We start from the raw sequence: 16,144 nt of genomic DNA, 5'->3' as shown, positions 1-16,144 counted from the left end.
CTAAAGAAGACAGCATTAAGGCATGTAAAAGAGAAGGTTAATGGCTGAACGAAACTTACTGTTGAAATTTTATTGCCACTACAGCACTATTTAGAGATTGGGCCTAATGGGACATATTTAGTGATGGCAAGGAGCCCTCATGAAAGCACTAATGCCTTTCTCTTAAAGGCTGCCACAAGAGATCAGCCCCCATTTTCTCTGCACACACCCACCTGCCCTTCTGTTTTCTGACATGAAGCTATCACCTGAGATGAACAGATGCTGGAGCCACGCTCTTGATCTTCCAGAGCCATGAGCCAAAATAAAGTTCTTTACCTTATGAATTCCCCAGTCTCAATTATTTTGTTGTAGCATCAGAAAATAGACACCAACACAGAAGACAAATCAGTGCTATCAATTATAAAATGAGAGAGGTGGGCCATGGCAATTAGTAAACTTGTTGGGTAAGGATAGCTGACACATATATTCTTTGGAATGATTTAAGCTTCTGTGAATATGTAAAGTAAACAGATGTGATTAATAAAAAGACATCTAGGCACTGTCCACCCACTGAGTGCATAATTCTACTATTTGTCACATCATTTTATGAATACATGATTTATAATAATAATAATAATAACAACAACAACAAAAACAAGAGTAAAATCAGTGGGGAAATGAAGGGGTTTTTGAATTTAAAAATAAAGCATAGTTCAGCATCCCAACCTTGGACAACGCCTTCTCAAAATTCACAGTAGTTCAAACTCCAAGGTGTTTAGTCATCTTTATGAAAATATTGCTCATGGGTATAATATAATACGAGAAGCATATGTCTACAATAAAATTAATGGAAATTGGAGCAGAATTAATGAAAGAATAGATGAAGGGACATTTAGAGGTTAGGGTAAAATGGTATATCATCAGTATGTTAAGAAAATAAATAAATTTAACTAATGTATACTAGTAAGTTTCTGATTTGCAGATTTGGGATATTGTTTCTTTTTTGTTTGCTCTCACATCACTGTAAGCCTTTATCATGCATGCAATTTGAGTTTTAATTTTTTAAAAAAATTTATATTATAGCTGCCAAGTTTCAGCACACCTGAATAACTTCAAGTTATCTAAGGACCAATTGTATCCTAAGGTGGAGGAACATGTGCAGCAATAAAAAACAGGAAGCAATAACAATGTAGGGAGTTGAATTTTTGTATCACCAAAGTCACCTAGTCCCTCACAAAACAAGTATTGTTAAACTGACTTAAAATAAGCATGTAACTCTGTAAGCGTTATACAGTAAAAGTTTCTAAAATCCACAAGCTCATGAGTGTCTGAGATCCAGAATCACTTTGTCATATTTCTTATACAGTTAACTTGCTGATTTTTCAATAGTTTATGTGAGAAATAAGAAAACAGTAACATCACAAAGGATTATAATTTAATATGGATTTTAAGTAATGCTATTTTTTTAACCAGGGATTGAACCCAAGGGTACTTAACCACTGAACCACATTGCCAGTCCTTTTTTGTATTTTTTTTTTATTTTGATATAGTGTCTCACTAAGTTGGTTGAGGTTAGCTTTGAACTTGTGATGGTACTGCCGCTTAAGTAATGCTATCTTATTAACACTTTCACATATAAACCATTATTTTAAATAATTGTTTTTCACCATGAATAGCTATTAAGAAAGCTTACTAAATTTTTTCATTTCTTCACCTTTACACTGGATTTTTTTAGACAAGTTAAAATAGTTCTCATGTGCAAGATTGGTTAATAGGGCAACTTGAAACAGAGTGGTCACAGAGCCCCCCATTTCATGTAGGATTTGAGGACTGTTGACAGTCATGGAAAATAAAGAAAAGACTTATCTTTGTTTTGAATATTAGCTTTGTTTGTCACTGGATGATTGAGTGGTGCATCTCAAAAAAAAAAAAAAAAAAAAAAGATCAGCTCTTCCTCTAAATTACCTTCCCACTAAATTCAAGAAAATGATTGTCTTAGTTCATTCAAGTTCCTGTAAGAAAATACCAAACCCCGGATGGCTTATAAACAATAGGAATTTATTTCTCACAATTTTGGAGGCTGAGAAGTCTAAGATTAAGGATCAGCAGATTTAATATTTTAGGACAGTCCACTTCCTCATACATAGCCATCTTTTCACCTCAACTTTACATGGTGGAAGGGGTGAGAGGCCTCCCTTTCTCTTCACAAAGCCTCTGCCCTACTGATATAATCATCCCAAAGGTCTTAGTTCCTTTACTATCACTTTGGGGGTTATAATTTCAACATGTAAATGGGATACAAACATTCAAACCAGAGTTATGATGCAAATACAAAACATACAAGAAGATACTGTTTTGCCACAACCTGGAAAAAAATGTTTTATTTAAGAAAATAATGCTACATCTATAAATGAAACTTTTTTCTTGTACTTAAGTGAATAAGAAGAATTTGCCCCATTTCAACTTTTTTTCTACTTTGCTTATTCAAATTCTATTTAATTGCCAAACTAAGATTTCCATACTTCCAAAACTGTAGGTCAAAGTGAACAAAGAGAGGCACTGTTTTTTAACTGATGTATTTTTAAGAAGGTAGTTCTATAATTGGCTTTAGCGCCATTAGTACTTCAGTTATTACCATTCTTCTCTCAAAGGAAGAAATTCATGTGTTGTCATAAGCTGAATAAAATTTATTTCTAGATACCATTTCAAATGTGGAGAGAAAAAATTTGAAATAAAATATATATTAAAATTTCATTAAAAGATTAAACTGGACCACATACAAATTAATTAAATTACATCTTCAATTTTTTTTGTGTTATCACATTTCCTCATTAAAAAGATGAATATACAAAGAAGCTTAATCCTTGTCCACAGAAATAACAGATCTCCAGTGTGTTACAAATTCACAATGTCCCTTAATGTTGGATTTGCATTTAGAAGTGTGAGCCAAGATGTGAAAAATCACACGTAGGCAGAGAGCTCTCTATAGACAGCCATCTGAAGAGGTGCCTGCATATCGTCCATCTGGCAAGTACATGAACTACCTTACACTACCCAAGAACAGCATAACTACTTTTAACTTTCTGTGGAGTACAGTACATGCCTAAAAGTTGTGTACAACTGAAACACTTCTGAGAAATTTTTAAAAATGACATAATTCAACAGGTATGTTGGATAGACAGTGCTCTCATTGCAGTCCTTCAGGTCAACAAATCACTAATTAATGTTTTCAGGATGAAATATTAGTAGTTTCCAAAGAACTAGAACCCTTACTCAACATAGAGTTGCTGCATGTCTTATGCATACAATATCTTATCCTGGTTTATTAAAATATTGAGAAGCCTTCCAAAGAATAAGTTTAATTTTAAAACTGCAGGAAAACAATGCACAGGCATTTTGTAATTTAACATCTTCAATGAAAAAAAAAGTAGTACCTGGATATAAATTGGAGTTTGTTAAGATATTAATTTATTAAGCAACTGAAAAAGGTAAAGAAACTTATTATGATGTTTCTAGAGTACTCAGGGATTGGAACAAAATGGATAAATTGTATCATGAACCAAAAATATATTTATCAAAAGTACATGTACTGACTTTTTTGCCCAAACTACATTGAGAAACATGTTTTTTTGTCCTCAGAAATTTTCATTTCAAGACACATCTTGATATGAATCATAGAAGAGTAAAAAAAAGTTGTGTAAAAAATCAGCAATCTCATATTTAGAAGGAGAAGTGGTAAATTCTTCACAATGTGGGAGTCTTCTACTTGGACTCAATTTGGAAGTAAATTGTTTTATCACAAGTAGATTGATCTGAGGTGAGAAAATGATGTTGAGAATAATGTCATAGTTTAAGGAAAACTTTCAGCAATAGGATGATGCATAACATACAATGTGTGGGCAAAAATCATACAATCATAAAGAAACAAAATTATGTGTAAGTTTGGAAAGAATAAAGATGTTTCTGGGAACCGGTGCTGAAACTGAAAAAGAGCAGTTGCACAATTATATAATTTAGCCCAGAATAGCACGTACTTTGCGAGTGGCCAATTGACTACCATGGGCTAGATTATCAGCAGTAAGGAAGCAAACCTCTATTAAAGAATGGAATAATGTGGTATGAGGAACTCAGGGATCTCATTTACCTATTAGGTAAAACAATTACAATAATATGTTTTTTTCAGGTATCTTCTTCTACTCTTATGATCAAAACAATAATTTTCTCACCTAGAATTTGGGATCAGATTTCAACATATCTGAATGTAACATTTAAGCATCTCACATAATTTTGGATGTTGTGATGAAGGTTGACTTAGATAAAGAAGATCTGGGATGGAATTTTATTTTGACTTTGTTCTCATAAGCTATAAGAACTATAGGAACTCATACAATGTTAAATGGCATACAAAAGAATAAAGTGATTTACTCAAATCCATGGCATCATCTTGCATTTTCCAGTGAAATATAAGCCCTCAGATTATACTTTCTGTAACTGGTAGAGACTTAACATAAATACATATGTGATATTTAATTGAAAATTCAATGGAACACTATAGAGAATTAGCTACACTAATAATCACTACCATAATGACATTCACTGAACATTAGAAATATTTGAGAAAAGTATCTATAGTATATTTGTGAATAAAATTATATCCTTTCTAATTCCATGAAAATAAAGTGATTTGCATCTAAATTAAACTTTTATTAAATATGATCTTTGTCCTCATTATTTAGATGAAATCTAAATAGACAACTTTGGAAACCAAGAAATAATTGCCAAATGTCCTGCAAAAGTTAAAGCAAAGTATTTAAGACAACTTTATAAGGCTAGATTATTAAAATTACCATAGATTCATGTTGTTTTGTTTAAATATTCTGAACTATTTATGAAAGTAGAAAGGTTGCTTATACAATTAACCACTAGGGAAAGTAACATTGTTGTTTTCAAATAGAATACTCAGTAGGTATGCATCCTCCAAAACTCATGGCAACCATATGTCTGCTTTGATGAGGACAGTTCAAGTTTCTGAGTTATTCTACAGTAATTCTCATTAGTCTCAGAGGTCTTTTGGTTTGCACAGTGAATTTATATGATCACCTTATCTATGATTCTTAATTGAGGTGACCCGTGTTCACTTTTTGTGTTCAATGATCATTTTAAGCTGCTGGCATATGTAACATATATGAAACAAAGACATATAATTTTGTCATTAAGGAAAATAAATTCTTGTAGAATTTTCCCCAATTAATACACTTTTAAGGAATTTTCTATTATCAACAACTCATTTATTATTGTTTCCCTTTAAATCATTTTGTAAGAATCTATATTATACTAATGCACAGATATATCAGTTACTTTAGGGCTTAGTTGAATTCAGACAGGGAGTGGCCCCTAGGAAACCGAGTTAGAGGGCTGGGAAGTCTGCTAAACAGTTTCATTCTAAGGTATCTGAAAGAGCCTTGGAGTACACAGGCCCTCATTTGAATTTCAATATGTTCATCTACCCTAAGTTCAGAGTTATTTAGCCAAGTTTGCTTATGTCCAGAATCATATATGTCTGTGGATTTTCCTCTTGTCAAATCTGAAGAGGTGGCTGTAGTTTGTGTTTGCTTTTCACCTGAATCCTGCCACCACTCCTGAGCAGGAAGTAGTGTTAGTAACTGAGGATTTGGCACATTCTCTATAAACCAGCCAGGAAATGAGAATCCCTAAATTACTCATGGCAGAAAGACCTGACTTTGCTACCTTTCAGACTGGATTAGTAGTTCTAAATATAGTTTAAACTTTTCCATTTAAATATAAATTATTAGGTTCTGATTTGAAACTAAAGTGCCCTGCAAAAGGGCCATGAGGTAGCACTTAAGTTGATCGCACACTTGCCATAATGCTGAGTCACACAGTGTTCCCCTTAATATTTTTCATAAATGCTCTGTGTATTTTGTACTATAATGTGAAATTTGTATGTGTAGAGGTAGGGAAGCACTTTACCGACTCATTGCATTATGGAAAGGACTTTCTGACTTAAGAAATGTTTGACTGTAATCTCAGAAAGAAGGTGATAAATACTGTCCCCCCGCCCCATAAGAAACTTAATTATAGAGCATAAATGGGCAGAACAACTTGTGGACGAGCAGGAGTAAACTCAAGGAGACAAATGAATCACACAGATTACAAAATAATGAGAGAAAAATAGGCACTGTGATTTGGACAAAGTTTTGTTTTGTATGTTGTACAATTTTCCGATTATAATCATTCAAACTAAGAGAAAAAAAAAAAAAACAAGAAGAATTTCTGCAGGAAGCACTGATGAAGCACAGTGTAGAGTACACAGCCCAAATCTATTATGTTGCCTGCCATGTAGCTTCAGTGAAATTTGAGTGGCAAATTAGATTTTAAAAGGAAACTCTAAATGACAGGAGTTTGGGAATTTATGCCATAAACCATCACAGGGAATCATCAGATAGTCTTTCTGAATTTCTTTCAAGAGTAGGTAATTTTTAAACTTTCTACCATATAATTAATATTAGTGACAAGAAAATATTTGTGAAGATTAACATGAATTTATCCTGTACTTGAGCTTTGACTTCAACAGATTAATTATGGTGCACTTCCATGGGGTGATAAGCAATGCATAGCTTTTTTTTTTTTTTTTGATGGTATTTGCCAAATATTTAGATTAGCAGGGAATATTTGACATCAATTTAGTGACATTTTAGCCATATTTTGGGTGGCATTATTTCATATTCTATTCTCTCTTCTCTCTTCTTCAGGGAGTGTAAATATAAAAACCTTAAACTGCTTAATATTATTCTATAGTTTACTTAGTTTCCATTCATTTTTTAAAACTTCATATGTTGAAATAGTATAAATAGTATTATATTTATAAATATGCTGCCAAAATAGTATAGAAAATTCCCATATGCCTTTTATCTAGCCTTTCTTTCTTTCTTTTTAATCTTTTGTAATGGTGCTGGGGATTGAACCCAGGGCTTTGTGCATGCTGGGGAAGCACTCTACCAACTGAGCTATAACCCCATCCCTTCAGCTTTTCTTAATGGCGATAATTGCAACACTATAATTCAATTGTCAAAAACAGGTAATTAAGATTAATATAGTACTGTCAACAAAATACAAACAACATTACAATTCACCAAATATTTTCCCTTAATGTCATTTCTGCACTATGGAGAAATGGAATTCCATTCCATTTTGGAATCTGATTTAATGTCCTACATTGTATTTTATTGTTCTTTTCCCATAACTTCTTCTAATCTATGAGAGTTTCCTATTATTTTCTTGTCTTTCATGATCTTCACCACTTTTAAAAAAAATTATTCTGTTGATAGTGTTCCAGTTTGGGTTTAACCAGTGTTTTCTCACATTTAGGCTGAGGTTCTGCATTTTAGTGAAGAATGCCACACAATTATTTTTGTCTTTCTCAGTGCAACATATCAGGTGTTACCTTATGTCCATGTGTCTTGTATTGGTGATGTTTATCTTGATCACTTGGTTAATATGCTGTCTTCTGACTTTCATTATTATAATATTACTATTTTCCTTTAGTAACCAATAAATACCTTGAAGAAAATGCTTTGTGACTACTAATATACAGTTTCTCCTTGAGATTTTGTTCACTAATTTTACCATCCATTGGTGAGTCATATTTATGTCAATTATTTCTGTGAAATTTCCTTAATAGAGATTTTATATTCCTCTCATTTCTTTTACATTCAATAATTAGAACTTTTTCATCTAAATGGAAGAGTTCTCTCTGTACATCCTCTTTCCCTCCTCTTTCTCTGTAGGCAGAGATATATACATGTACAGAATAATCAGAAGTAAATAGCTTTTGTTATTTACTTTATTCCATGGGATAATTCAATAGTGTTTTTATTTTGTTTCTCAAATTGTCCCAAATTCTACTGAAAGCTAAATTGGTTAACTGCAGAATCTATTTACATGTCAAAAACTCGTTTGAGTACTTGATTATTATTCTTCATCATTATATATTCTTCATCATATTCTGGGATCATATACATTTTTCTCTGTCCCAGCCCTATTATCAAACTCTTACTGAAGGAACCACTATTTTTCAGAAGCTCTTTTATGATCAGGCCCCTGGAGTCTCAATGTGAATACAAAGCCAAGCATTTGTCTTAGAACTGTGAAAACTTAGTGCTGCCTTCTTGTTCACTTCCATGAAGCTCCTTCCCCTCTGTTACCTTGGCATTTTAGCAACCTCAAATTCTAAGGTTCATAAATAAGAGACAATCATGCTTTACCTGGGCTTAAATGCAATGTGCTGAATTTTACAAATTTCCCCAGACAGAAAATCTGAGTGAAAAGGACAAACTTCTGTGTTCTCTCTCTTAAGGATCATATTCCTGGTCTACCTTTTGTCCAATGCCTAACAACAGTTCTTCAGCATGTATTTTGTTGAAGAACTGTTGTTAGGAATTGGACAAAAGCATAAGTATGGTACAAGTTAGTCTATTTTGAACAGAAGGATCAGGTTTACACTTGGTCTAAGGACAATAAGTAGCTTTATAACCTAAAGTGATCATTTGAAATTTTTCAAAATTGAAGCTTAAATTTGAGAAAAAATATTTTGATAGCAAAAGGGAAATAGCAGCTTCCAGTTAAAATATTTATTAGAAATGACTGTTTATCCAATGTATTATAATCAAATTCTAAGGTCCCCTCCCAGCAGCCAAGGTGTTTCCTGTCCCTCAGAGACTGCGAGTTGGCTTGCAAATACTAAAGAAAGTTTACTAAAGCCAATATTATCCTAAGCCACAACAAAATTTTCTGAAAGCATTTCTGGAAGAAGAAAACAAAAACAAAAACAAAAAAACAACCTGTCAACTCCATAAGTACAATCTTCCAGCCAGCTGCCCAATGAAAGCAAAAGTATTTCTAGTTTTGAAAAAATGGTGTTTATCTTCACTTCTCAAAAAAGTCCATTGTAATAAGAGCACTTTAAAAATGTACTTTATGGAAAACAAAATAACTTAGTATTTAAGAATAGTTTAGGGCCTGCGCGATGACTTATGCCTATAATCGCAGCACCTCAGGAGGCTAAGCGAGATGCTAAGCAACTCAGTGAGACCCTCTCTTTAAATAAAATACAAAATAGAGCTGAGGATGTGGCTCAGTGGTTGAGTGCCCCTGAGTTCAATTCCCAGTAACCCCATCCCAAAATAATAATAATTTACAATAGGAGAAACTATAATCCAACTAATATATTACAGGCCATAGTAGTGTTATTTTTAGAATTTATTCCTGTACAAATTGAGAGAATCTAAGCTCAGAGAGGGGTAAAGACAGTGGACTATAAATCTGTTAACAGGAAAATATAAAATTTATGAGTTGTCAATATTATTATTATTTGCCCAATAACAGATATGCCAGTCCATGAATAACATTTGTCAACTAAAGTCTGAGTTTTTCAAAACAAAGTGAATAGTTATCTTTAGAGACAGTTCAATCTTTTTTTAAAAGTGAAGCATGAAATAAATGAAAGCTCCATTATTTATCTGGTCATTAAAAGTAAAAAAAGTAATTCTATATGGAGATAAAGAACATTAAAGTATCCTGTTAGAAAATAAGATTCTTCTCTTTTAAAAAAATATCTACTCATAAATATTAGTCTCATTTATGATAACCCCTTATATGCTAATTGATGAAATTCTGTAATTCTTTAAATTTATTTTTGACTAATAAATAAAAACAAAAAATGCATAGATATTAATTTATACATATTAATGGTGTACCATATGATGTTTTAATATTTGTAAACATTTTGTAATTTTTGCATGAGATTAAACATATCTATTTCCTCAAATATTTGAGGATGACATTTCAAAAATATTGTTTAGGTGTAGATGGACACAGTATCTTTATTTCATTTATTTATTTTTATGTGGTGCTGAGGCTCAAATTCAGTGCCTCACACATGCTAGGCAAGCACTCTACCACTGAGCCCTAGCCCCAGCCTGAGGATGGCATTCTTAAATCTGCTAGGCTAAACACAAACTATAGGTATATATTAGTCAGATTTTCATCATTATGACCAAAATATCTAAAAACAACTTGAAGGAGGAAAGATTTATTTTGGTTCATGGTATCAAAGGTCTCAGTCCACCATTTGTCTTCTCCATTGCCCTGGGCCTGAGGTGAGGCTCAACATGATGGTGGAAGGAAATGGTGGAAGAAAGCTGCTCAGCTCATGGCAGCAGGGAAGAGAGAGAGAGAGAGAGAGAGAGAGACAAAGGGGCTGGGGAAAAGGTAAACCCTTCCAGGGAATGACTCCAGTCACCTACTTCCTTCCTTCTAAGTCCTTACCTCTCAGTCATCCATTCAACTATCAGAACCCACGATTCAATCATTGCCTAAAAGTCCCACCTGTGTACATGTGAAGCTTTGAGAACAATCCAGATCAACACTATAATGAGGGAAGAATGAATGTGTGAGGAATAAAGCAGAAAAACAAGTGGCTAGATCACACAAAGCCATGTGCACCATATTACAGATTTATTTTTGTTTCAGGAGCACTGCAAACTAATTGAGGCAGAGGGCACGGGTAGCAGTAGCAGGAAAAAAAAATCAAATAATTATATCTGTGAAGCATAGGTATGCCTGATTTTAAGGAACTATATTTATAATAGGCAAGAATTAGAATTCCATCAAGTGCCAGGTGAGGGTTTGGTATTAGAGATAGACATACGTGGTCATTTGAAGAGCCATCTATCTTTGACATATTCACTAGCTGTGTGTGAAGGAGGAAGCAAAGCCTTAGATCTCTATAATGATTAATAATGGTAAAAGTTTATGAACTGAACTACAAATATGTCTGCTTAAATCAGTGAGAAAATGCCAGCGAAGACAACCTTGAAAATTCTTACACTTTTATCATTTTTTTTAATGACTGGTTTTACGAGTCATTCTGAAGTATGTTCAATTAGATCTTTCTGTGTGATCAAATATAATCCTTCCTTTTCCAGGGGAAAAAAAATATCCTTGTCAGGTAATGTTTTCTTTAGCTTTGATAAAAGCTTAGTTCCTGATCTGATGTTGTAATGCATTAAAATCAAATTCTATCTACATAGCCTCTTCTTATCAATTGGGAAATGAACATGTATTTTAAAGTATAATCCTTAAGAGTTGGGGTAATTTGGCTAGGGTAACTTTTTGAAAAATCATATTTGCAAATATAACGTGGACAGTATAAAAAATGGGAAAACAGAAAAGCAAAAACCTATCCATGGAAAATTAATCTCAGAACTAATTTTATAACAGATATAATAAAGTAGCTTCAGAAAATTTGAGATTTTATAACCTGTAAAAATATATTAATGAATTTTTGCAGATAAAAACAGCTAGACTGACATCTTTAATCTCCTTTATCAAATTTACTGGCTATATTTAGATTTTAGGCATGTGAGTCCAAGTTTGAGTTGTCCGCCACACGCACACAGACACACACACACACACACACACACACACAAACACACACACACTTCAAAAACTGAGTGTTTAGTAAAAGAATTCTGACACAATTTTCTTGTCTGCCTTTATTCTCTATACTTAGATAATAGACTATGAGGCAAGTTTATGTGAGAAATTTGAATAATAGCTCTGAGGACATGTGAGCACATTGTGTGTCAGTTCATTCCAAGTCACTCACTTAATCCCATCTGCAAGCCAGCTACTGCAGTGCCTCCTACACAAAAAGGCACAGGTGCCTGCTGAGATGGAGCCAGTGCTCCAGGGCTGCTGGCCTGTGCTCTTGTCCTGTGGAGTGGCTGATGGATCAGGGCACATAGCTACTATTGCCCTGAGTCCCCTCCCTAGCACTGATGGTGATCTCCCCTACTGCTGGCTACGAGCACCGCTAAAGAAGCTTTTGCTGTTCCTTTGGCAGCCGTTGGACTTTCAACTTTTTAGAAATTTTATTTTGTCTTTTATTCATAGCAAGGAAGCTATTTTGCAATCCTTAGGCTAGATTAGGGGAAGGCCACCCTGTGGCTTCTGTGGCAGACACAAGCACTAAACTAAATCCAAAAGACCATTGGAGCCTGAGGGATGCAGTGCAGCATATGGGCTTCTTCCTCTCATTGCTTCTTAAGTACCATCAGGCAGCATTTCTGGGTTCAGGGCTCGTGCAGCTTTCTGGAGGATGCTGACTAAGAGTGTGTTTCATTCTGGTGTCTGGATTTATTGGCAGCCTTACTTTCTCTGTGTTCTGTGGATACGTGTTTTCCTTTCTATCTTTACTTGAAGTCAAACTTATTCAAAATTGAATCATGTTTTTGCACACCTCCTTCACAGTCCATTTAAATCAGTTTAATATCTAAAAATAGGTAATGGTAATGAAATCTACTACTGTGGCAAATCTTTTTGGGTAAAAACAACCTAGTAATAGCAAACCTGTACTTCTATTACAAATACCTTGTGTGTACTATTACAATCTTCAAGTGGCTTAATTTTCTTCATTTTAGTTTTATATTGAAATAAAATATAAGGTTGTTAATGTTGATTGTTTTGCTTGTGTAGTTAGCCACAAAAATGATTTACTTATTTATCTTTTATTATGTACTTTTCATGCCAAGTGGCAGCTGGAAAATAGTCTTAATCTTAAAATCTCAGGCTGGATTTCTCACCACTTACCTAAAAACCTGTCTGATAAACAACTAGGAAGAAAATTATGCTACATCATTTTTATAGAAAGAATCTAAGGCTCAGGATTGCTAAACACTTTTTTTTTAAAGCTGATTGCAGTGAAATCAAATACAAAGCTGAAAGAAATAATACATGAATCCTGTTCTCTTCCCCTGACCATCTTAGACCATTCTCCCATTGTTTGTAAGACACAGTTGCAAACAAATTGGTATTAATTATCTAAGCTCTATTGTGTCATCTAATCATATCTCTGCCATGTAAGTACAACTAGATCAAGCAGTTGGATGCCTGTTTTGATGTGCTGTTAACATTCTCCAAAGCTACATTTCAAATAATCTCATGGAACATATGTACACTTCAAAGCACTCACATATTTTCTTTCCCTAAATTGGTCAACAGGGAAGAATTAACACAACAAAGCCTCTTGTCAGTTAATTAAAATGTGATTACTTTTGGTACCAATAAGTAATCAAATTTGCTATTATACACATGCATTTGTTAGCAAATTAATTGTATTTCTATAAGAGTAAGGGGCTACAGGAATACAATATATTCTAAAAATCATGCCTAGAAAACTGTTCTTCAAGTCTAAAGAAACTACTAACCAAGAACAAATTAATATAAAATTCCCCTAAAATTTGTACCTAATTTATGGGCATTTGTACAAAAATAAGAGCGATTGGCAACTTTTTATAAAGATATTTGATTGTATTTCTATAATTCTTTTCAAATTATAGTACAGTATCAGTTGAAACTGTCAATGATATTTAGTTTATAATCAAAATGACTTAGATGAATAACTGATTAAATAATTAAATGCCCTCCCCCAAAAATAAGCAAAGAGAATAAAAATGTTCTCCTAAAAGAAGAGATGACATAGCACTTATTAATAGCAGTTAATATTAAACCAGATATTTTCATCAACATAAATGAATGACACCCCACAAAAAGAGAAAATAATCATTCCTACTTCTTTATCCACTTTTTACTTAAAAATTAAAGTTCTTTTCAAACACAACTAGCTAGTCTGATGTTTCTTAATTGATATCCATTAAAAATAGTCTAAGAATTCTACCTCAGCTATAGTCCTCAACATAGTTTAAATATGCACATATTTACATAAATTTAAACAGTACTAGCATGGTCAGTTAAGTATAGTCTGAATATATTGGATGGAAATTTTACATTAGAAATGTAAGAGAAAACCTGCATTAATGTATGTTCTCTTCCTCTTTTCTTTTTTTGGAACAATAAATCACTTTTTCAGTATATTAAGAACAAACTATTAGACATCCACGTGGTCATTAAAGAATAGAAGAAATGGTAAGTTCTGCAGCTCATACACATACTCCAAACTCTATCTGATCACAAAGGTGATATACATGTGCCTAAGTAGGTAAACCTCCATACTGTAGTAATAAATTGTAATTTCTATCAAATTTGATATTAATCTCATCTTAGCACTATAAGATATAAAGAAGTGGGCTGGTGCTTTTACATAAATGAGACTCTAATAGGGGGCTCTACTCAAAGTTATGATGATAATTAGCTAGGTCAGTCCAGCATTTGGACTAGAAAATAATGAAAGAAATAGCCAATTAGAAAGAATAGGAAACAGAAAAGAGCTGGGTGAACAAGTGATGCTGGGGTAGCCTACCATGGTTGTTCTTTGGAAGTAGAATAGGAGAGTAACGCAGCCTAAGATCTGTCACTGGTCCTGGTGCAGCGTTCAACTTGATGAAAAATCACCTAGTTTTATTTTTTCTGTAGTTTTCTAATAATAAAAATAATGATAATTACATATGCCCATGTTAAGTAGAAAGAGCATGTAAGGCTTTATTTTGGCATTTTTTAAAATTTACAAGCTTTTACAGATATGGTTCTCCAATCTTGAATATTATTCCTTTTTAATTCTAATGGGTGAATGTATCCCATATCCCTCAGGAAAAAAAAAACATCAAAAGTAACCACTATATAAATCCCTTACAGATTTTCTCAGGTGGAGAAATAATCTACTGGATTTTAACCACATACAAAACCTTTTATAATACAAACATTGTTCTGCAATGAGTGCGTGGAGGATAAGGAACCTCCTTGATTTTAAGTTTTTCCTGTAAGTAAAATAACATTTGATGTATATGAAGTGTTAAATACATGTTGTTTGATATATGTAGAAGTCAAATGTAATTAGAAATATGTTTCATTAAACAATTTTTGAAGTATGTTTTAGTCTTTGGGGGCTGCTATAACAAAGCATCAGAGATTGGATAGTTTATAAACAAATACATATCCTTGCTACATTTATGGAGGGTGAAAGTCTGATGTTAGGGTGGCAGCGTGATTGTGTTCTTCCAAGGGTGCTCTTCCATCTTGCAGATAACTATCTTTTCTCTGTATCCTTACATGCTACAAATAGCTAGAGCTTTCTCGGATCTCTTTTACAAGGGCATTTTTATGGTTTAGGTATAAAGTGACTCTAAAAACTCATATGTGTGACAATGCAAGAAGGTTCAGGGGTAAAATGATTAGATGAGAGTTGTGACCCAATCCATTACAATTAATCTACTAATTTAGATTAACTGATTGGTAAGGTATGGCTGAAGGAGGTGGGTTGGTGGGGGGAGTTTATACTTAGGGTATATTTTGTCCTTGGTAAGCAGAGTTTCCTTATTGCCGTGTCTTGAGTTGCTTTCCTTCTCCACTCCCTTCTGCCATGATGTTCTGCATCACCACTGGCCCAGAGTAATAAAGTTGGCCAGCCATGGACTGAGACCTCTAAAATTGTAAATGCCAAATAAATTTTTTCTTCTCTAAAATTGTTCTTATTAAATCTTTTGGTCACAGTTTCGAAAAAGGTAACAAATACATGCACAAATCTTATTTGGCATGGCTTTGCCCTCATGACGTAATTATCTCTCAAAATTCCCATCTCCTAATACAACACATTGGGTATTAGGATTTCAACATGTGAATTTAGGAGACACAAATAAAAATCCATTACACAGTAACATTAAGATGAATTTCCAAATCTCAAATTTGTTTACTGATCTTTAGTATCTTAAACTGCACATTAGAAAATGATTGTTATTCTATACGTTTTGTTTTGGAAATCATGTCAGTTTGTGGCAAAACTTAGGTCAAATCAAACGTAAAATTGTTCAAGTCATTATTGGTTTTGACTGGAAAGTTTCTGAAGTATAATATAAACATCCATAAAGACAACAATTCAAAACTCAGGCTTGTCTCAACAACAATCTGGTTGCAAAAATATCACAAAACATGGATATTTAAAAATCAGCCTGAGACCCACTCAAAGCTTTTACTTCAAATACACTTTTGACTTTACACCGCCTCTTCTTGTATTTTGTATTCCAACTTTGGTCTCAATGTTCAGGTTAAGTTTGAGCAGCTCAATGATAATCTTTCTAAACTTTTGTCTTTCTTTGAATTAATATACCATGTATGGACATACTGTTTTAAG

This window comes from Callospermophilus lateralis, chromosome 3, assembly GCF_048772815.1.
Source record: "Callospermophilus lateralis isolate mCalLat2 chromosome 3, mCalLat2.hap1, whole genome shotgun sequence".
Lineage (NCBI taxonomy): Eukaryota > Metazoa > Chordata > Mammalia > Rodentia > Sciuridae > Callospermophilus > Callospermophilus lateralis.
The sequence above is the reverse complement of the archived record's forward strand: the minus strand, read 5'-3'. Positions refer to the sequence as shown.